The following is a 24,407-nucleotide window of genomic DNA, read 5'->3' as shown; positions in this document are numbered from 1 at the left end:
AGATAATATATGTCATTACGTTGGGTGAACAATTTTCTATTCAACTCACTGTTACAATCGATGCCATATTGGAAAATATTCAAGAAAAAATCATTTCGAGATTTTTCAGGTTTAATTACACATTAGTTTAATCAAAATCGTCTAAGAATTTTAAAGAATGTTTGAATACACGTATTTTAAACACCAATCCGATGATTCTCATTAAAAATAATAGACTGTTATTTTCACAGAAATTTTTGTACAATAATCAAAACACGTTAATTTAAAGGCGCTTGAAAATTTCGGGCGTACGAATACATGTTTCACCATAAAAATGCAGTACGCTGTCGATTTTTCATTTACAAAAACACAAAAGATTAATTCTACAATATGTGCATTATCATTTTTCATGTGCAGATTATTTTACACGATCCATGTTTGTGTTGAGAGCAGTATTGAAAATCAAATGTGAAACTTATTTATTCGAAATTATGTTTGTTATGTTTTTGTAAACGTCATTTCATTTCTTGTTTACATGCACGAGTTTCACAATTGGTTTTTCGCTGATTTTATTACTGCCTTTTTGATGGGATAGACGCATGAGTTTTTGTATCAGTTGCACAATCGTTGTGAAAAAATGTTCATAATAACGGATGAACTTGAAAGTATGTTGCACAATACAGAAAAATTGCGCTTTTTCCGTAACACAACAGTTACTAGAATTAGTGATATAAACCAACTTTATAAAATGTACAATGAGTAGAAATATACAGGACAGCAACTTAACATGCTACTTGGGATTAATGAATTGTTTAGTTTCAAAGAATCTAAATAAGATGGTGGGCATCCAAGAATTATCTGGATCGCAAATATTGCATATAATCACTTTTATATGACGATTGCGTGCGGTAAAATTTCATTTTCAATCGAATGATATCAGATGAAAATAGAATTTATGGCCACTGACCGTCAGCATATCGATACAAATTCATATGACTTTTGCTGCCATTTTCAAGTGAAGCTCCCAGAATTCATCGTCAGTTTTGCCTTTCTCTATAGAAAGGTATTAGAATTGCTGGAAAAACCGACTTTCGAACGGAGCCTCGGAGACCCATAGTGTTATATACCATTCGACTCAGTTCGACAAGATCGGAAAATGTCTGTGTGTATGTGTGTGTGTGTGTGTGTGTGTGTGTGTGTGTGTGTGTGTGTGTGTGTGTGTGTGTGTGTGTGTGTGTGTGTGTGTGTGTGTGTGTGTGTGTGTGTGTGTGTGTGTGTGTGTGTGTGTGTGTATGTGTGTGTATGTGTGTGTGTGCACTTTTCGAAGATATTTGAACGCGCTCAATTTTCTCAGAGATGGTTGAACCGATTTGAACAAACTTGGGCTCGTTTGAAAGCTACTGTCGGGCCATTGATCAAGTTCGAAGATCAAATGGCTGTGACTTTTGGTTACGGAGATATGATTGTATAAGTGACGTAACCGACAAAAAGCGTTGTATTTGAACGCGCTCAATTTTCTCAGAGATGGCTGAACCGATTTTAACAAACTTGGGCTCGTTTGAAAGCTACTATCGGATCATTGATCAAGTTCGAAGATCAAATGGCTGTGACTTTTGGTTCCGGAGATATGATTGTATAAGTGACGTAACCGACAAAAAGCGTTGTATTTGAACGCGCTCAATTTTCTCAGAGATGGCTGATCCGATTTCAACAAACTTGGGCTGGTTTGAAAGCTATTATCGTGCCATTGATCAAGTTCGAAGATCAAATGGTTTTGACTTTTGGTTCCAGATATATGATTGTATAAGTGACGTAACCGACAAAACAAGTTGATTTTTACCGCTCTTATATATATAAGGGTGCCAAAATTTTGGGATCACCTCTATTTTCGTTAAGTTCTAGTGCTCAAAAGTTTAAGCACCTTGAAAAAAGCCTTCATGCAAAATTTGACCTAAATCGGACATGCTTAAGGGGTGCTGCCCGGTGGTAAAGGTTTGACAATTTTCGATCTTGAAAAAGCACCATAGGGGGGAGTACATGAAATTTCCAAAATTGAAAATTTTTTCTGATGCCAAAACTCTTAAAACTGCATAAAACATCGAAATTTAGTGTCATCTCAAAAAATTTTTTTGAAAAAATCAACTTTCTGGGACTTCGAAAAATTTTCATATTTTTTCTAAGTCCCAAAAAGTCGATTTTTTTAAATCTCGACGTTTCATGCAATTCTAAGCCTTTTGGCATCAAAATTTTTTTTTCGATTTCGAAAATTTCGTGTACTCCCCCCTATGGTGATTTTTCAAGATATATGAAAATTTCACTAAGTGGACTAAGAAGGCTTTTTGCCTTTCTCTATAGAAAGGTATTTTTTAGATTAGCATCACTGTTCTCATACAAATAGGCAACGCAAATGTCAAGCACTAGTTTGGAAAAATGATGCTGACTGTGTGACATAAACACTGAAGCATGCTTTTGTGAACTACTCGAATCAATCTAAATCAATTGGTGTCAAAATTAGTATCCAAAATTATTTAATAAAAGTGTGAAACATATTTTCATGAGAATGTTATGAAAGAAGAGAAAGACATTATCACACCACTAGCTGGATTAAGAAGGGTTTTTTTTAATTGTACCTAGTTATTTGATGTTTTGCTTGCTCAGTTTCAAGTGTCAAGTAGTCTAGCTGCTTCATGGTCTTCGCTGTTGGTAGTGAGCAAGTTCGAATGAATAAAATTATAAATGGAGACAGTATTAAAAATGAAAATAGAAGGAGGAAACTATCAATTTATGTGTATTCTATATATTTCAGTTACCTGATTTGTCTTTCATCTATTATCTTGAACCAATTTGAATGTTTACATAAACCTCATTTCAAGGCAGCTCTCACACTATTGAAAACGATATTTTGTTACTTCAAGAGATCAACTGACGGTGGTTAAACTGAGCTTTGATTTGAAGAGAATCGATTGAAGAACTGAATGCTGCCGTTTCGGTACGTCTGCGAACGTTGTGTGTGTCATAGTGTGAAGTTTACTGCAGTAGAGAGATCGGCAGTGTGTTTCACATTCGGTTTCAATTGAATTGAATGAAGTTTTACTGCACTGCTCGTAGTAAAATTCTCAGAAAACTGACATAATGTGATAAGATCTGTAGAAGAACTTGCACATCCAAAACCTCCTCGGAAAAGGCCCTAAGGTCTACCAACATATCCGATGATCCATCCAAAAACTACCTGAAGTTCAGGCCTTAAGATCTACCAGTGTAACAAAGTGCATTAACGAACTTATCGTTCTCGGTCCATATTCGTGATGCCCCATCCGATCAATGGGACAATTTTGATTGCTCTAGGCCATCCAAAAACTACCTGGAGATCTAGCTCTACGACTATGAACAGCATTGAAAATAGATACATAGACTGCTGAATGTTCGAGTAGATCTTAAGACCGAAGTTCTTGGACGACTAGGAACCTACTTGGAACGGCTATAAATACACTAGTAGGCAATGTGTAGCTCTAAAAGTATGAACCACAAACAAAAAAGGCATTAGCCGTTGTAGTTCTTGCTGTGACCCCTAACGACAATACTCCAAGTAGTTCTTGGATGTTGGAACATCATCTCTTAACATGAATTTTTTTTATTTAATTCACCCGAAATTTAATATACGTACCCCGGCTCTTCGCATAAATTGAGGTTCCAGTGTATAGGATTCTCAGTGCCAGTAGGATCGTGATACCAGCCAGGTAATAGTTCTGTACACTATGAATCGGATGATCTGTTGAAACAGTAGGTCAAATTTCACAAAAGGTGCTAAGGCTTTTTATGATTCATGGACCTAATAAGAGAGCATAATTTTGCTTGACTTGAGTACCCATCATGCACTTCGTTTCAAAACTTGTTTGTGTTCACAGTATTTGTTGAGTTAGCCAGATAAGCGAAATTCTGCGCTCCTGTTACTTCTACGTATGAAATTCAAGTTCATAATTTGTGATGCTATTATCGTCATTATAATTGTTTTTAATAACAACATGAACGAAAATATAACTTACTATTGTTTGTACGATATTACCTCAAAAATTATCATCATGTTCAGTGACAATCACTGCTTGGCTCGTTAGAATGATAAAGATTTTGTTAGTAGATGCCGAGAAAAGGGCATAATTTTTTTTCAACGGTAATATTGGATTATATGATATTGCAAGTTTGATAAAAAATTTAACCTTCCCTTCGATACTAGCTATTGAAGTTGTCACACTTTAAGTTTCAATCAAAGGTTTCATCTACATTCCTACATTCGAGAGCTTCGGTCGGGTAGCGATAATTTTTTATTGACATGGATCTCCTTTCCATGCCGACATGAGTTTCACAAGACTTTGACTCTTACGGCACGATAGATAGCTGCCTTTACGATAAGAACAGATCAGCACGCTCTGGTCGTCCAAATGAGAGACTGTTGTTCTGGAAATCGCCTTCATAGCTAATTGCATCGTTATGGAAAATCGAAAGTGTAGTTCCAGGAGATAGCTAACCTAGTCAGGTATCAAATGAAAGTCTATCCTCGATTTTGCATGAGCACTTGAATATGGAAAAAACAGATTTACAAGGTAGGTGCGCATTTCCTTTCAGCTCATCAAATGCACCGGTTCATCGTATACACCATTGTCAGCCGCATTTAGCCCCAAGCGACTCAGATTTCAAAAACCTGTTTCAATCCACCTAGTTGTGTAATGATGCCGTCCTCATATTACTCATAACATCATAAATATTACTGTGGAATTCGCAAAAACAACTCTTCATTGAATATAAATAGGAAGGTTTGTTCATACCTAATCTAAAAAACTCTACAAATCTTGTTTACCGTGTAGTTCCGGAACCGGAAGTAGTATCCACAATAAATTTACGAATTCTGTAAGACTTTTTTTTTCAAACCTATAAGTTTGTGAAAATCGAGTTGGCCATCGTGAAGAAAAAGGAGTGAGATCCTTTTTGCAGTTTTTAATCATCATTCTTTCAGTTTTTAATCATCATTCATTCTTCCGAAACCGGATTCAGATGACCGGAATAGCCGAGATTGGTTCTTTTATCAGCAACAAATATGACCTCCAAATTGGATCAGTTTTGAGCCTAGTTAAACCTAGACTTACTATCTCATGTTCCATGTTCCAAATGAACGAAATCTAACAAACAAACCCAGCCTATGTTTATGTTACTTCTGTATATGTAAGTCAAGCTAAACAGCATAAAACATGTAGTAGAATTATTATTATAATTATTATTGCTATTGACATCATCACACCACCGTAACGGTATTACTGCACTACCGGCTGTGAAAATTGCATATTTTTTCGAAAAAAAATCAATTCATTGACATTCTTTTATTTTATTTTTCATATCATTTATTTGACCTCGGCTTTACATTCTTTCATTCTGTCAGTCGCACTTATCATAAAATAGCTAGAAATTTCATCAACCGCAGCACCGTCTTTTACCAATATCATACACTAGTAGCGGACATCCATAACAATTTCGTTTTATTTACAGCGTGTACAAAGCACGCATCGTTCGTTTTGTGTTTTCTTCTTTCACCGTACCACCACGTACCGGTGTTGTACATATTGCCATTCTATATGGTGAAATTGCCATTATATAGGGTGAAAACTAGTAGCTGTAGCTGCGGAACCGGAGGTCGGATCCGGATGAAATTTCACAGTAGCTTTAAAGATAATATGAGCTTTAATTCAAATCAAGATTCGTGAAAATCTGTTCAAGCATCGCAGAGAAATCGAAGTGAATTCTATTTTTGGAGTTTTTCTTCATAGTTTTTTGAACCAGTAGTACCGAATTATGTTTTTATGCTTACAAACGATAGTTCTGCAAACTAGAAAAATTTATCAAACAGTTCTATGGGATTTGAACCTGTTTTTGACCATCGTTCGTGAAAAAATACTAATGAAATTGATAATTTTCCACTTATCACGCTTTAATTCCGCAACCGAAAGTCAGATTCTGAAATTTTTAGGAGACTATAAGTCTTTCTATTTGGTTCTTAGTTTGTGAAAATCGGTTGAGCCGTTTCAGAGAAAATTGAGTGCACTTTTTTTTTCTAAAGTTCACCTATAACCCTGTGACTCCGAAACCGGAAATCGGATCCAAATGAGGAGGCTACGGGACCGTACGACCTTTCATTTGAATCTTAGTTTGTGAAAATCGGTTTAGCCATCTCTGAAAAAAGTGAGTGTATGTTTTTTCCATTTTTTTGGTACATTTCATCCTATATCTTCGGAACCGGAAGTCGGATCGGGACGAAATTTAATATTTGCCATTTCTAAGAAAAGTGATCGCATATTTTTGTTACATACACACACACACACACACGCACAGACATTTACTCAGTTCATCGTACTGAGTCGAGTGGTATATGACATTCGGCCCTCCGGACCTCGGTAAAAAATCCGTTTTTCACAGTGATAGCATAGCCTTTCTATATGAGAAAGCATTAGTTGTGCAGTATAAAACATGTCCATGTTTTTGCCAGAAAAATCGTTTTTACGGAGAGTGTTATTTTTTTACTTCAACATGAAGAAAAGTGCCACAGAAAGTTACTATACTTTAGTGGCAGTTTTTCTGGAAGAATGAGTGAACTAGAGTTATTAATTTAATATTGACAATTATCTATTCTTTCCTATGGAAATGAAGGAAATCGAATTCTTTACGTCAGTGTATACATTAACTGCGTATTTAAGAATGGTTAGAGATTAAGGGAATATGGTAAAAATTGCGATGTTCAAAGGGGAAGGGAAGTGATAAAAATATTTACCAAAATTCACTCTCTATTAATAACTTTATTTACTACAAAACATGTTTTTTTCTGAAGAGCATACAAAAGTTCAAAATAACTAAAGAACGATTCAGAATAACTAGTTTTTTTTGGAAGAACTATCAAGTTCTGAGCCGTTCTTTGAAATGAACGGGTTTGTCCACCTCTACTGAGCAGCACTTCGAAAACCATGATATAACCAAAAATTTGATCAGTTCATTTATTGAATCTAAAGAAAAGGACTTTTTCAACGCGGTATTGGAGTTTTACCAGAAAGATGGCAAAAATTAGAGGATAACAACATCAAAATAATTCCTATCCGTGTCAGCCTCCTAAATGTACCTGACTCAACTTTATTTTTCGACACATCCATGCAGCGCGAAGTGCGTGGAATCCCGGACCACCTACGCTCTATGGAAATCCCAAAAATATTTTCAAGTAAGTTCAGGCATATTAACTCTGAGAAAATGTTTTACACGGACGGATCGCGAATGGAAGAAGCGACAGGGTTTGGTATGTTCAACAATAATGTTTCGGCCTCATTCAAGCTTCAAGAACCTGCATCTGTTTATATAGCAGAGTTAGCAGCAGTTCATTATAGCTTGAATGTAATCGTCACATTATCTCCAAACCATTATTTCCTCTTCACAGATAGTCTGAGTGCAATTGAAGCCATTCGCTCAAACGCTGCTGGCAAAAATGAACCGTTTTTCTTGGGTAAAATAAAACAGTGTCTGAACGACATATTGAATAATAATTATCTAATCACAATAGTTTGGGTTCCGGCTCATTGCTCCATTCCAGGCAATGAAAGAGCCGATATTTTAGCCAAACGTGGTGCTATTGAGGGTGAAATTTATGAGAGACCGATTGCTTTCAACGAATTCTATAGCGCGTCTCGCCAAAGAACACTTGCCAGCTGGCAAGCTTCTTGGGATAAAGATGATCTGGGTCGGTGGATGCACTCAATTATTCCTAAAATATCGACAAAGGCATGGTTCAGGGGACTGGATGTGAGTAGAGATTTCATTCGTGTGATGTCCAGACTCATGTCCAATCACTACACGTTAGATGCACATCTCCTTCGAATTGGACTTTCCGAGACTAATCATTGTGCTTGCGGCGAAGGTTACCGCGATATTGACCATGTTGTTTGGACATGCGTGGAGTTTCGTGATGTCAGATCTCAACTAATAAATTCCTTGCGTACCCAAGGTAGACTATCCAATGTCCCAGTTCGCGACATTCTTGCTTGTCGTGACCTTCCATACATGAAACTTCTTTATCATTTCATTAAATCCATTGGAGTTCCAATTTAAATTTTATTTTATGTTAGACTGTTTTCTCTTCCATGAGTTCAACCAATAGCCAACTATAGGATATTGAATATAAGTGGTGAACTGATACAAACAATCCTGAAATAGTTATAAGATCATGTACAAAATAAATGTATTTTATTTAATGTAATTTAAAATAGCAACTCGCTTGATAAAAACAGTGTTTAGATTAACTAATGAGTACCAACATACTAATATGATATTCGAAATGTATTAGGTTTAAACTACTATGTATTGTGGATGCCACGGCGAAGAAAAACTTATGTATATTGCCTATGAAATAAACGTATTTATGAAAAAAAAAAAAAAAAAACATCAAAATATATGAGAATACTATGCATTTCTACAAAACATTACCTGAAAGTTTGTCAAATAAAAGTTTGACCATATATAGGCAATGATAATAAATTATGTCAATTCTCTATCAGCGCAATTAATTTGAAATAATCAATTAGAGTAGCGTTTGTATGCCAATATCTTCTGTTTTGCCTTTACATCAATTTATCACACAATCTCGAACATTAGCACTTGATTCAGATGATTCGAAGCGATAGCCGGGTTGAAAAGTAGAGCTACCAATAGCGAATGAATTATATTCCGCAAAAATAATTGATTCATGATTTCTTTCTGTGTAAACTCAGGAGATAGGTATTAAAATATGTTCACTTGATTTTTTTGACCCGTCAAAAGATAATTACTAGATCTAAATCCAACATCAACGGAAATCACTCCAGACGACGGCACTTTTGTAGCTCCATTTGCAATAACATCCCAAAACAACGTCGCACCGTTCGAAACAGCCACCACGCTCTCCCGCACCGTTCGGTTGCCCCACGCAGTGAAAAATTCATTTTAAATTAACTCAATTGACGACATCTTTATCTATACGCCGTGTACAAGTTCCATAAATGAAGTTTATTATGTCATTAATTTGTCTCACTTTGCTGATCTTCTCTATGTATGTTCACTTGATTGCTTTAATCTCTTCATTTGCCTGACTGATCCGTCGCATCGGCAACCGCACGGGGTGGCCTCTCCGAACTGAAACCCGGCGGATAAGTGCCATCGAAGTGACTCCCCCTTTGGGTGCCATTTGGTTGAATTGTTTCGTATGAAACGGCCTGCATAAACCTCGAACCTGAACCAATAAAGTCGTCTAATAATTTAATAATACTAGTAACCATCGTATGCATCTCTAGCGGGAAGGACGTCTTTTTTTGCCTCGCACAACGAGCAGTCCAAGAACCATTATAACTCGGATCGTCCTGCTGAGCGACTTCAGTTTATTTTTATTTTTTACCCAGCCGTACAATTCAATCTACAATAAAAAAACGGAAGAAAGATGATGGCTTTTAAAATAAGTTGAAATAAAATCCCCCGCGCCCTCGCAGTTGGACCCGCTCGACTGTCGCGAAAGTCGTAATTCACCGCCACTATAATTAATAATTATTATGTCCATAAATAAGCGATGCATCAGTCAGCCGATTGGCAACTTATATTTGTGCAGCCGCCTTCGGATTGCACTTTTCTGGAGTAGTAATCGTATCCATGCCGCAATTTATTACTCCCTGTCGCATATAGCAGCAATAAACCGGCCACAAATGAGGGAAACTGCGGCGTTGATAGATGAAACAATCGCGAATCGTTTCTGCAGTGAAATTGAAAAAAAATAATTTGACTTTTCAGCTTGCCGAGGTTCATCCGTTCTGGTTCTGGTGTTTCCATTCTTCCGGAGGAACGACCATTGAGCGGAGGCAAACGGAAGAAGCGAAATCAAACGCTCAAAATATGTATGATGGTTATAAATTGGCGCATAAAAGCGTTCCTCGCAGAAAACGATCGTAACTTTTTTAATTTGTTTTCATCGATTCTCACGTCACGGAAGGGTTCGATTGTGGTGGGCCGATATTGCATTTGATAAGTGAATTTAATATGGGAACCTGCTTTGAACCATTGAAATAAAAAAAAACGTGAAATCATTGATGAGAAAAATGAGGTTTCGTTCCGTGAAAATACTATTTGAAAATGTGGGCATTACCGCGATTAAAACCGATGTAAAATATAGCGGACTAATTATTTTATGAGCAAAGTTTTGGAAATTTTAAAGAAAGATTTCTTTAGACTCTGGTTTATACCGATCAATATTGGAAGTGCGTCAATTCTAGTTAATTTCTATTGTAATTTTTGTAAAACCATGCAACGAAAGCCATCCTGCAATTATTTTCATGGGAAATCAATTTTTCATTGATTTAATCACGTATTATAAGTTACTATAGTAAACCTAACTACACAATACTACTACAATATTTTTAAGATGATCTGAACTAATATCAAAAGAAGAGTTAATCGGATAGTTGTACCTGTATGCAATACAATTCATCATCTCGTTAGGCAACTATTTTCATCATTATCATTATCATGAATAAAAAGGCGGGTGGGTAATGTCACAGACATAACTGGAAAATGTGAATACGAATAAAACCTACATGCTCCTTTCACACTTCCGAATATAGATAATTGTTCGTATTAGTTGATAGTGTCAATTTGGCAAATTTTACTGCTTCGCTTCCACAATTGAAACGGTTCTAAGAAACCACTTATCGACGACAAACACATTTTACTACCCAATCAAATAAAACGTTACAAATGAGAGTGGAAAAATACAACTATTTGCTATAGTTTATTTGATACAAATACAACTGTAGTAACGTTTCGTATTAGTTTTGTTAAAACGTGGAGTCGTCTTGAGCTAGTTTTAAATTTGATCAGTACCTAACGGGAAAAACAGATTGGATGAATGACATGTGAATGCAACTCTGTAATAAAGACCGTGAAAATGTTACCGCAATTTCTGCATTTACTTTGTCCACTTCGTGCTTTGTTAGTTCCGTGTTTTCCTTTTAAAAGATGATTATTTTGGTGGCAAAGGGAAACAGATGAAGGATAATTGTTGTTTCAGATTATCCAGCCTTCTTGCTCAACAATCAATCGCAAGGGAACCAAACAAATAGCAAATAATGTACAGTAAGGAAGCGCAAGAGAGTCGAAGTAAATCAATTCGCAAGTATAGGCAGTTTCATCAGCAGAAATTCAATCGTTTAGTGAATTTAGAGGATGTATTCAAACGATTTCTTTTAACGTCTGATCCTGTAATAGCATTATCGAATAGAGTAACAACCAACGTGAGTGTACTCCATCTTCCCGATTATGCAGCTGAATAAGTTTTAACACGCTAGAAGACAGCAATACTTTATTTCAATATATATATATATATATATATATATATATATATATATATATATATATATATATATATATATATATATATATATATATATATATATATATATATATATATATATATATATATATATATATATATATATATATATATATATATATATATATATATATATATATATATATATATATATATATATATATATATATATATATATATATATATATATATATATATATATATATATATATATATATATATATATATATATATATATAGCTAATAAATGTCTTACATGAAAGAGTATTTTTCAATGAAAAAACCCAATGTTTGAACACAATTTAAAAAATATAAAAAATATCTCCTCCGCCATTTTTTTTATAAACATGTTCGAAAATATTTTCTATCAGATGAAAGAAACAGTTTTTTTTCATTTGCTCCAATGTCAGATATAGCAGTTTAAAAATGATATGTTTTTGAACTAGTTTTGCTCATAACTTCGGTTCAGAAAACGCTACCTGAATGCGCTAGTCATCAAAAAATGTGTTTCAACAAACTCTAAAAGATATTCAAAGACACCAAAATCGAGAAGTGAAAAATAAGAAAGCTAGAGCAAAAAATCTGATTTTTTAGGAACACCCTAAGTTGCACTATTAAAATAGCTGTACCACTAAAACCGTTAGAGATACTACAATAGTAATTTCGGCAAAGTTGCTTGATATAAGTTTTCCTATAATTTTGCCGAAGGGTGCAGTCCTCTATCTCAACACATACGGAAAATAATTTTTGAATCACCCTAATAATAAGAACCACCCTAATACCAAATGCTTCAAAATATGGCTTATCTTTCACTGATCATTTGTTCTGAAGACATCATAGCTCTAAAGTATAAGGCTAAACCACAAATGTTTTTGTCCCCCTAAATTGTGGATCCGGACCACTGTGCATTGTTGTTGGTGGCTGTCACATGTGTACTGGGGTTGCTTGGGGTTGGTGTAAAGGAAGCACCGTTGTCCTTTGGTGTTGTTGTCTCCTTGTCCAGTTTATCACATGGCTTGCCGTAGTGGACAAATTTTTGGCCATATTGACATGTGGCCATCTGATTGTCATAGGTAACAAGTGACTTGCACGGAATTCTTGTATCGTGATCGAAAATCACATAAGAAGGTATAGGCCTCTGCAAGTGTATGCGTAACAAACGTACGCCATCTAGAATACCGGGGTAAAAGTTCTTCCACTTTTCTTTTCGATAGAGAGAATCTCTCCGTATTGGGACATAGTTTTGCGAATATATGATTCGGTGACGCTTGAGGGAAGATCATGCACACGCATTTCTATAGCACTATCTTCCATATATACAGGAATGTTTTACTTAATTTTCTCGTGCTCCACATAGTGCACATTGTTATTGTCTTTTGCTAATGGAATTGCATCCAACTCGTTATCAAACTGAATGTAAATAACATTATTTGTTAGTTTTACGTTTCGTCTTTGACTCATCAGTGCAGAGCAGTTCAAATTGAACTGCTTAGTGCTAAACTCGGCAGTTCTATTTGAACCGCTAAGCAGACGTAAAGTTTCTGCTACTTACAGAACACTTTTTGTTTTGCAACGGAGTGCAATGTCTTTTCTGACGTGCCGAACGAAAACGTGTTTTCGACTATTTCTGGCCGATGCAGGTATGGTCATTTAGGGGTTAGCCAAATTTTGTGCTAGGGCACATAACCGTTTTTATTAGTTTTACGTTTCGTCTTTGACTCATCAGTGCAGAGCAGTTCAAATTGAACTGCTTAGTGCTAAACTCGGCAGTTCTATTTGAACCGCTAAGCAGACGTAAAGTTTCTGCTACTTACAGAACACTTTTTGTTTTGCAACGGAGTGCAATGTCTTTTCTGACGTGCCGAACGAAAACGTGTTTTCGACTATTTCTGGCCGATGCAGGTATGGTCATTTAGGGGTTAGCCAAATTTTGTGCTAGGGCACATAACCGTTTTTATTAGTTTTACGTTTCGTCTTTGACTCATCAGTGCAGAGCAGTTCAAATTGAACTGCTTAGTGCTAAACTCGGCAGTTCTATTTGAACCGCTAAGCAGACGTAAAGTTTCTGCTACTTACAGAACACTTTTTGTTTTGCAACGGAGTGCAATGTCTTTTCTGACGTGCCGAACGAAAACGTGTTTTCGACTATAGCACAAAATTTGGCTAACCCCTAAATGACCATACCTGCATCGGCCAGAAATAGTCGAAAACACGTTTTCGTTCGGCACGTCAGAAAAGACATTGCACTCCGTTGCAAAACAAAAAGTGTTCTGTAAGTAGCAGAAACTTTACGTCTGCTTAGCGGTTCAAATAGAACTGCCGAGTTTAGCACTAAGCAGTTCAATTTGAACTGCTCTGCACTGATGAGTCAAAGACGAAACGTAAAACTAATAAAAACGGTTATGTGCCCTAGCACAAAATTTGGCTAACCCCTAAATGAACATTATTTGTCTTATTGCGTTGAAGTAAATGCACACGTTTAATGTCAAGATGCATTTGCTCTTTAAGCAAAACTTGAAGTTCTCGTATCTCAGGTCGAATTTTGCACTGCCTGAAGTCAACAACAATTGTATTCTTCCGTGTCGGCGGTAGCTTTTGTTCGTTCGGTTCACTACACAATACTGTACTTGGTTTCTTCTGTCCCGAACGTAAGCGGTTTTGTTTTATCGACTGATTTGGATGAGATGCGAAAGCGAACTGTTTTGCTAAGTATGTTTTCTTATGCAGGGTAGTTCAATTGGCAAATCAATTTCCCTGGTTAGGAGCTAGCTACGGGTTCGAGTCCTGTGTCTGTGGTAACATTTTCGCGGTCTTCAAAACATAGGATTCTGAAGACAATTTAAAACTAACTAGATATCGTAAAAGGAGAAAGAATTTGGAAACTGTAAAGCTATAGTACTCAAAGAAGAGCAAGGATGTGAAGAAGTGCGGAAAGTGAGACGTTACAAGAATCATTTAAGTATGCACACAGCTTCTTGTATTTAAACTTTTATCTTATAACAGAGGAGTCGAACTAACGCATTAGCGATGCGAATCATCCTAGTCTCTGGTATGTCCGAAAAAAACCTGTTTCAATCCACCTAGTGGCGTAATGATACCTTTCTCATATTACTGATTACATTATCGCCCTTATTCTGAATAACGACGTATTGATTTTTCGATCGAATGTGGTTCGATCGAATCATAGCTACCTTTGATTTTGCTAGCGTTATGGGGAATACAAATGAAATACGAGCGAAAAAACGATATGACGTTATTAAGAATAAGGGCGTATAAATAGGATAGAAATATTTTGTGTTTTCTTCTTCCACGTTACACGGTATTGTATTGTCATTCTATATGCCAGTTTGAAAGCTTCGACACTCATCGTTGTGTAACCGGAAGTAGGATCTGGATAAAATTTCACAGTTGCTTTAAAGATAATATGAGCTTTAATTCAAATCAAGATTTGTGAAAATCGGTTCAAGCATCGCAGAGAAATCGAAGTGAATTCTATTTTTGATGTTTTTCATCACCACATTCGGTGCTTCCGGAACTGTAAAAGGGAGGACCAGTAGTGCTGAAATAAGTTTTTATACCCGAAAACTAACAAGCTCTGCAAACTAGAAAAATTTTCAGTTTTTGCAATGACTGAGCGGAAATATATATTGGAGAAGCCAAGTGAAAGAAAAACTAACAGAAAAGATGAATTTTTGGAAAAAGATACGCTCAGAGACAGGACTCAAACCTGCGTTCTTATGCATTCCGTGCATACGCGCTACCATTTCGCCACTCTGATCTTGTTTTAGCCACTGCAAAACTCGAAACAGACACAGTAGCAACGTACATCGAACATGGTCTACATCCTGGCCGTCTCACCCGACCGATATCTCACATCCAAACATCTTCTCTGTTCATCAAACACTAGTCCTCTCGCTTTATACCTATTTCTCCGATCAAGCATTGAGTAGGAGAGTGTATTTATAATCGCTTGTCACCTTCTAAAACAAGATCAGAGTGGCGAAATGGTAGCGCGTATGCACGGAATGCATAAGAACGCAGGTTCGAGTCCTGTCTCTGAGCGTATCTTTTTCCAAAAATTCACCTTTCTGTTAGTTTTTTTTTCACTTGGCTTCTCCAATATATATTTCCGCTCAGTCATTGCAAAAACTGAACATAGTCATGGCGGCTTTACGTCAAACTAAAAATTAATAAATCGTTAAAAACAATTGCGGTTTGATTTTCCGTAACAATCTGCTTCTGGTAGGAAAGGGCAGACAATCAATACAACCTTCATAGGGGTCTGTCGCTGACGATGTCCAGCCAGCGACTGGCACCATTAAGAAGGTGACAAGCGATTATAAATACACTCTCCTACTCAATGCTTGATCGGAGAAATAGGTATAAAGCGAGAGGACTAGTGTTTGATGAACAGAGAAGATGTTTGGATGTGAGATATCGGTCGGGTGAGACGGCCAGGATGTAGACCATGTTCGATGTACGTTGCTACTGTGTCTGTTTCGAGTTTTGCAGTGGCTAAAACAAGATCAGAGTGGCGAAATGGTAGCGCGTATGCACGGAATGCATAAGAACGCAGGTTCGAGTCCTGTCTCTGAGCGTATCTTTTTCCAAAAATTCATCTTTTCTGTTAGTTTTTCTTTCACTTGGCTTCTCCAATATATATTTCCGCTCAGTCATTGCAAAAACTGAACATAGTCATGGCGGCTTTACGTCAAACTAAAAATTAATAAATCGTTAGAAAAATTTATCAGACAGTTTCATGGGATTTGTACCTGTTTTTGACCATCGTTCGCGAAAAAATACTAATGAAATTGGTGATTTTCCACTTATCACGCTTTAGTTCCGGAACCGGAAGCCGAATCCAGATAAAATGTTCTGGAAATTTTTAGGAAACTATAAGACCTTTAATTTGAATCTTGGTTTGCGAGAATCGAAACTCGTAAATTTAGCTATCCTGGGAAATAGTTTCACTGATTAACATATGTTTGAATGAATTAAAACTCAGAAATCATTACAAAAAATCTCAGGTTGCTGCCAGAGTGCAAGTGTTGACAGAATTAATGAGATTTGCTGATAGTACATTGTTATAAGTTGCGTCGCTTTTTACACACAAATATTTTAGGATTTAGACAGAACCGAAATAGAGGGTGCAATATATTGGTTCTAGCGTTGTATGGAGTTATTTTTTCCTGGAAGAGTGCCATAAGGACATGACTACTAATTGAAGTACATGGTGGGCATAAAAATTGAATATGTTCGGATGTTTTGTTTAGTTAGTCTGGTTTCTGAGTTTATTTATACATTCGGAGTAGTATAACTTTCCTCTTATAGAAAGCATAACTGGTTCAAGTCCCGTATATATGGAAATTTTGCACTAATTATCATTTCTGTTATTTCTTTCATTAGTCTTTTTCTGACTGTTTTTGCGTAGGAAAATGATACTAGCTCATTCTTGAGGATCACCAGTCTGGGATAGGTAAATCATTATTCAACGTACAACTGCTGAATTTTAAAATTAACCTAGCAATAATATATAAATGGATTGCATAACTGGTTTTCTTCGCAATGTGCTTATTTTTGACATACATACAATTCAACAAAAATCATAGTACTTCAAGTTTTATGTCTTCGACTTCTCATAGGAAGAAAGGAACCACGACAAATATATCGCTCTTGATCTATAACACCATATTCAGGTGCTCAGATGAATATTTTCATCAGAAGCTCCAAGTTTTGCAAATATTTCTAAACTGTTTTAGTTGTAGCTTTTTTATTATGTAAGAAGGCACTTCAAGAACAATCGATTTTCCATTTATTGCTTTAATTGAAAGATGTAGCATCTGAGAACATATTTGCAATGTTTCGAAGTCGAATTCCGAATATTTTCTAAGATATAGTTGTTTGAATTGAATCAGGGTCATTTCGCCGAAAACTATGTCGACGAAAACCATTTTGCCAAAATCCGTTTCGCCGAAAGCCATGATTGGAAATGATTTGAAATAAAGGCAAATGAAAAGTGATAATGTTTACTCCCATTTTGTTGAACTACAATCGTACTTAGAACAGGATTCCCAAGAAAAGAAACCTTGTTTTGAATAGGCCGGGTAAACGAGGCGGTTACAGGTTTGTATGCAAGAGGTAGCCGATTCCGACTGTGGGTCGGCGGCCAATTCAACTGGCATCGCCTCGGCGGCTTCTTAGCTTCGGATATGTGGCTGCGCCACATCAATTATCTAGGACAAATGAATAATTTTATTGAATAACCAGAATTTGCAGTTTTCTAATTCATTATGTGGTGTAAACGAAATTACCCTTTCGGTGAACTGACCCTTTCGGTGACATGATCCTTTCGGAGCAATAATTCTTTCGACGAAATGATCTCTTCGGTGAAACTACTGTCGGCGAAACGACTGTCGGTGAAATGGCTTTCGACGAAATGACCCGCTCCCGTTTGAATTTACACGCGCCATGTTTAAAATTAACACGCGCCTCTTTGAAGAGCTTGCGTCCTTGCATTCCTTGATTTAATTCTGCCAAGTTTCTTTAAAAAAAATTTTTCCCACTGTGAGTGTCCGTGAAGATTTTTTTGTGGATACTATTTCTACGCACTTGATTTTTTTCCGCCGATCAATTTATGCACGGAAAGGTTTTTTTTGTTTCGATTATAATGACTGTTCCAGAAAGTATGGACGCACATTGATTTCGCTGTAAATAATTCACAAGTGTTAGATATTCAAATTTTATTCGATATGCTGATAATATTAGACTACAACAACAGAATATTAATCTCAACATTTGCTACTTAGCCATTGTAGACTAGTTGGCGCACCTTCTTGCGAACGTTCCTCATTAAATTGCGTACAGACTTTTTTTTTGTTTCAATTATAGAGGCTTTAACATCTTAGGTCATTCGCCTCTTCGGACCAGAAAAACTTTCTGACCCTATGTGCGGGGTTGGGAATCGAACCCAGGCGGGCTGCGTGAAAGGCATCAACTATCCCATCACGCTATACCCGTCCCCCTGCGTACAGACTTCTTGGCGACAAGTTTTGACACTTTTTCCCCATCTTTTTTGAACTGTTGAATGGTTTCGGCTGCCGAGACATGTTTCCTAAGATGTGCCTTCGTTAATGCCCCAAATTCCTCAATTGGTCGAAGTTGTGGGCAATTTGGTGGATTCGTGTCTTTTGGGACGAAAGTGACATTTTTGGTAGTATACCATTCTACCGTTGATTTCGAGTAGTGGCAAGAAGCAAGATCTAGCCAGAAGACAACCGGATCCTTGTGGCTTCGAATCATGGGTAGAAGTCGTTTTTTGTAAACATTCCTTGATGTATATTTCGCTGTTCATTGAAGCAGTGATGATGAAACGTTTCGAAATTTTACCGCAGGTTCAAATTGCTTGCCAGATCATAGCTTTCTTACCAAATTTTTCAGATTTAAATCGATGTCTCGGACTGGTTTAACACTTGCCTTTCTCGCACCGTATAATATTGTGGTCCCGGCAAGGATTTGTAATCGAGTTTCATGTAGGTTTCGTCGTCCATGATTATGCAGTTCAAATTTCCAGCAAGAATCGTATTGTACGGCTTTCGAACTCTCGGCCTGATCGATGCTTCTTGTTTCGGACTACGTTTTGGTTGTTTCTGCTTCTTATAGGTTCGAAAATTCAAACGTTCTTTAGCACGAAGAACATTTGACATCGAAGTGCCTACTTTTTTTTATCAAATCCCGAACTGAAACCTCCTTCTTTCGCTCGAACGCCTTCAGTATACGTTTATCCAACTGGGGGTTAGCAAGACCTTTGTATCGAACCGTTTTTGGTTTATCCTCAAAGGTGTTATCCTCACCGAACTTCCTGATTGCATTTCGCATAGCTTTTTCACTTACTCCTTCAATTTTTGCTATCTTTCTCAGTGACAGTCCGCGTTCTGTGCACCATTTATACACAATTTTTCGACATTGTTCTGCTGAAAGCCCACGCATTTCGAAACCAACTAATGAAAACGAATAAACAACTGCACAAGTGGTTAGAGAAGAGTGTAAACAACAAGACGCAGCCATAAAAGTTGACAGATTCTGAACCATTGCGAAATGGCAGCGGTTTTTGGTTGCGTCCATACTTTCTGGGACAGTCTTTAGAGTTTCTAACTTTTAAGACATTGGCCTCTTTGGACCAAAACAATTTTCTGACCATATGTGCGGGGTTGGGAATCGAACCAATGTAGGATAAGTGAATGTCATCGACTTACCCCTTTTCGGAATTAATTTATGTTATCGACGCAAAATTCGTTTGAACGATGCTAAACGATTAATTTATGCAGTAGTGTACCTTGGGTAATGACCGTCTTGGGCAAAGAAAAATTTGAAATCGAACTATCGCTTTCTTTCAAGATATTCCACTCAGCTAAACCCCCATCCTCTCCTTGGATACGCCACGGATCATATTCAATTGAAGTCAATTGGTAGTAATTTATTAATAGCTATTACTTACAAGAGCGTTACTAGTTGTTCATATTTCCACAAAATTTTGTTTTTTTTATTTTGGAAGCTAAATATTTTATATACTATCAACTTCGAATATTAAGAGAAAGAATCGCAAAATTTACATGCATTTCTTGGTCTGTTCCGTAAACATCAGTTCCATCGAAGATATAATCACCGGGTTTTGAAGTTGGTGTTGGGGGTGTTATCCAGTAAAGTCAACCGCTGCCGCAATCTGACAAACAATGGAAACATAATTTATCGTCTTGTGGTGCCTCTGACAGTGCGCTCGATACTTGCGATGATATATTCTACAAACAGTTCTTTTATGGGAAGCATAAATCATTTCACTCTATTAATATATTCCCACTTCATTTTGGGTGACTTCCACATGGTTAGGCCATTGAATTGATCAATTCTGTTTGCGTTTCAATTTGCGATTTGCAGTGAGTATGTGTATCGGCCGCGGATTCCGGCGAAGACAAACCATTCATTTCGATATTTATGGCAATGTGACATTTCCCATTTAGTTCAGTTTGCCTAAAATATCAAAATATTCGCCCGGACCGACATCCGAAAGTGCCTTGCGACTTGGATAGCATCTGTCACCCACTCTCGGCAAATGTATTCCACTTGTTAACATGCTTTCGACAGTCGTAAATTTGAGGCTGATTAACCGAAGCTAACACACAACATGGGAATCCGCGGGCATAATCTGTTTCTAATTAGGGTTTATGGCAGTGGCAAACAAGTCCATGTCTTCCCAGTTGGTAGCGTTTTATGTTCCCGAATTGAATAACTTGTTTTTTTTTTACGTCACCAGAAACTATTCATATCCGAACAAAAGAAAAACAATCTCCGGAAAGCACTGCGCAAAACGGCATCCTCTAATAAAAAGTCATCGAATCGGCTGTTCGTGACAATCAGGATCTGCTTCGCGGGATACCGCGGCTGATGATGGCAGCCAATGAAATCCTGAAACAATAAGCATCGGGCATGAACAGAAGCTTTGCCATTTTCATATACATTTGTGTAGGACTCGTAATGGTACTACACCGTTTTACAATGGACGATAAAATAAAAGGAATGAAAAAGCATGAAACACATAACCCTCGACGACAGGTCCATTGTTTTCCAGGACGTAAATATGAATAAATAGTGCGTGCACCGAGCAAGGAACGAAATCGTTCCGACCGTCGTCCCGCTAGACCACTAGACCGGATCTCCGAGGTGGAAAATGAAACCCTCTCTAAGAGGATCCCGTGCTTTTGTTCAACTGCATTTTTTCAACTGTCCATCAACGTAATAGGTTTTTTTTCAGTTGCTGCACACGATCGGCCGATTTTAAGGATTCGGCGGGTGGTCGAGTAGTGGAATCGGCAGAAATTTGTTATGGTTTCTTTGTTTTTTCGACAACCATTCCTAGTAACACAGTTTTGTTTTTATATTTCAGCTGAACATTCAAACTAGCTATCATTTTTAGATGATGAAGACTGATTTTACGTCATAGAAAACAGGAGAAAAAGGCAAAATTTTCTTCCGTGAATTTTTCCATTCCTATCAGAGGTTCTAGCATAGGAACTACGTGAACAGCATCAGCAACAAAAAATCAACTACTGGAAGGGTATAAGTCTTTTCATTATAAACTAAATGAAAAGTGCTGATGGCGGTCAAAGCATTCATTTTCCAACGACCATCAAACAGAGTCTGTTCGTTTGTAGACTACATTGAGGCACAAGCCTTTGAATTCGTATGCTCTATCGTACTACTGATGTTTTTGCACATCCTATGTGTGCCGTTGGAAGTGTTGAAAAAACTACTTGATGAGAATCAAACAGAAATAGTGTCATGAGCAGGGTTTCTAAAAATTAAGGCTTTTTCACACCAAATGTTCATTATCGACACATTTGTATCTTACAGCTCACGTCATGTCAGTATACCAGGCAAGTTTCATTTTCTAGATAAATTTGAAATACAAGTCTTTCCAATTGTGCTTTGGGAACGGAAATCCGCCATTTTGATGTTCTACTGTAGCATTTTTGATATCAAATAAATTTTAAAATACAAAAAGGCGGGTGGGTAATGTCACAAGCATTACTAGAGGCTGTGAATACGAATCAAACTTTCACTTCTTCTTTCAAAACTTTTGCTTCTTTTAATACTTTCAAATAAAGTACGGCTTATTTACATAGCCTACCATACAATTATATACAGTATGTTTGTAGATTTAGATACTCAATAAATGAGTATATTGAGTAATTGAGAATACTTTGGTAGCTTTAAAAAAAACTATTTTTGGAATATATCCAATATTTGTAACTGTTTAGTCTTTTTTGCGATTATTTTTTGCCTCTCTCATATAGAAAGGTTGTGCAATTACTTGAAAACCAACTAGTAAAAATGTGTCATATACCATTCGACTCAGTTGATCGAGTTGAGCAATGTCTGTGCGTGTATGTCAAATAATCTCATTTGGTTTTCTCGGAGATGACTGAACCGATTTTGTCAAACTTAGATTCAATTGAGAGGTCACGTTTTCAAACGGAATTCCAGAATCTCCCCCGGAACCGACTCCCGGTGACGGAGTTATAGGGTAAAGTGTGTTAAATATTGTACACCGTCACGTAAACCGGCGAAACAAAAAACCTGTTTTAATCCACCTAGTGGTGCAATGATGCCTTTCTCATGTATATAATTATGTGGTATTCTATTCAAAATTTTTGTCTTCGATTTTTGAAAGAAACCAAGAGATTGTTTATGCATAGCATACAGAATAAAACAGTGCTTTGATTGAGTAAGTCATCCTTAAGAAAACGAAATGGGTTCACTATTATATGCACTTCCGGCACCGAAACCCGAGAACTGGTTCGAACAGCCCCCAACTAACATGACACACAAACTCTTCTAGTACGCACTCTAAATTACGATTTAAATGTTTGTTGCATCCGAAAATATTTTAAGTGACAATGTACAATATTGAACACACTTTACCCTATAATTCCGGAACCAAAAGTCAGATCCGTATGAAATTCAGGAATTCCGTATGGGACCACGAGACCTTTCATTTGAATCTAAGTTTGTCAAAATCGGTTCAGCCATCTCCAAGAAAACCTAGTGAGATTATTTGACACATACACACACACAAACACACACAGCCATTGCTCAGCTCGATGAACTGAGTCGAATGGTATATGACACTTGGCCCTCCGGGACAATTTTCACTAGTCGGTTTTTCAAGTTATTGCAGGTAAAACGTAAAAATATTTCTAAACTGGTCTCAAAACAACACAAATCGATAGTCATTATCAGTAGGCAACTAAACTAACCGATTCCGGCTATCCTGGTACCCGGTCTCTGGTTACAGAAGCTCCGGAAATTGTGGTCATATATTCCAAAGTTTGTCTCACTCATTTTTCTCAGCGATGGTTTGACCGATTTCCACTAACTTAGATTTAAATGATGGGACCTTTCATACAAAATTCCTGAATTTCATCCGGATCCGACTACCGATTCCGAAGTTATAGAAAAAGAGAACTGAAATTCTGGGCCTTAAGGTGAAATGAAGTCTCAAAAAATGCGCGCAAAATTTCAACCGCTTGAGTTGAATATATCGTCGCACAAAGCATAACAATCAGAACCGACACATAGAAACCAGGAATATGTTCAGTAATTGTGCGCAGTGGGCTTACCACCCGTTTTGTTGGTTTGTAAAATAGACTCTCACTGATTCGCGATAGATTTTTAGATATTCTACAATATTAATGTATCCTTATTCAATCTTTATTGTTATTGATTACTATTACAGCAGAACTATGAGCCATTAGTATTTATAATTGACTAACATGAAGCTATATGCACATGCAAACAACGTATATGTCTGAGTTTAGTAGCAAGCATAGATATCCTTACAAATAACGGATGAAAACTAGAAAACATTCAAGTATTTTCGGTATCTTTACTAGTACTAAATAGTAATTTACCGCATGAGAGAGCGCTGTCAAATTTCACTATCGATTAAAAAAACTGTTGAGATAAGAAATTACTGGACAGTCACTAGACAACGAAAATGTACCAAATAGATGAACTTTCCATAAACGTATCTATTTTTGAATTCTTATTCTGTCACTATGATATATGAATGTTATATGTTTCAATGTTCTAAATAAACTATAATGCTTGGCTTTTATTCATTTCATGATAGGCTTTTCCAATTTGAAGTAATATCTATTATATGATATTACACAACAAAGCAAGAGTTGTACATTACTAGCATTATAATCGTCAGTTACCTTAGAAAATGAGCGATTTCTTATAATACCCATTTCATTGCATTTAATTTGTTGGCATTTCAACACAAAACTCAACGCATCAAATCGATATAACGGCACCGAACCCACTGGGTATTCCTCACACCACCATCATACGAAACAGCAGCGCGCAATATAGAAAATGATGAGACGTTTACGAAATTCACTTGAAACTATTTCAAATTTCGGTTATTTCGGTTAAAGTTTCA

The 24,407-nt window shown here is 36.7% G+C and overlaps 1 protein-coding gene across 3 annotated transcripts in view; it reads left to right on the top strand.

Annotated features, from left to right (window-relative positions):
* LOC131429619 (netrin receptor unc-5-like) overlaps positions 1-24,407 on the top strand; it is a 330,312-nt gene that overhangs the window by 107,805 nt on the left and 198,100 nt on the right. The window lies entirely within an intron of this gene.

The sequence above is a fragment of the Malaya genurostris genome, chromosome 2 (assembly GCF_030247185.1).
Source record: "Malaya genurostris strain Urasoe2022 chromosome 2, Malgen_1.1, whole genome shotgun sequence".
NCBI lineage: Eukaryota > Metazoa > Arthropoda > Insecta > Diptera > Culicidae > Malaya > Malaya genurostris.
This window is presented reverse-complemented; position numbering and strand designations above follow the sequence as displayed.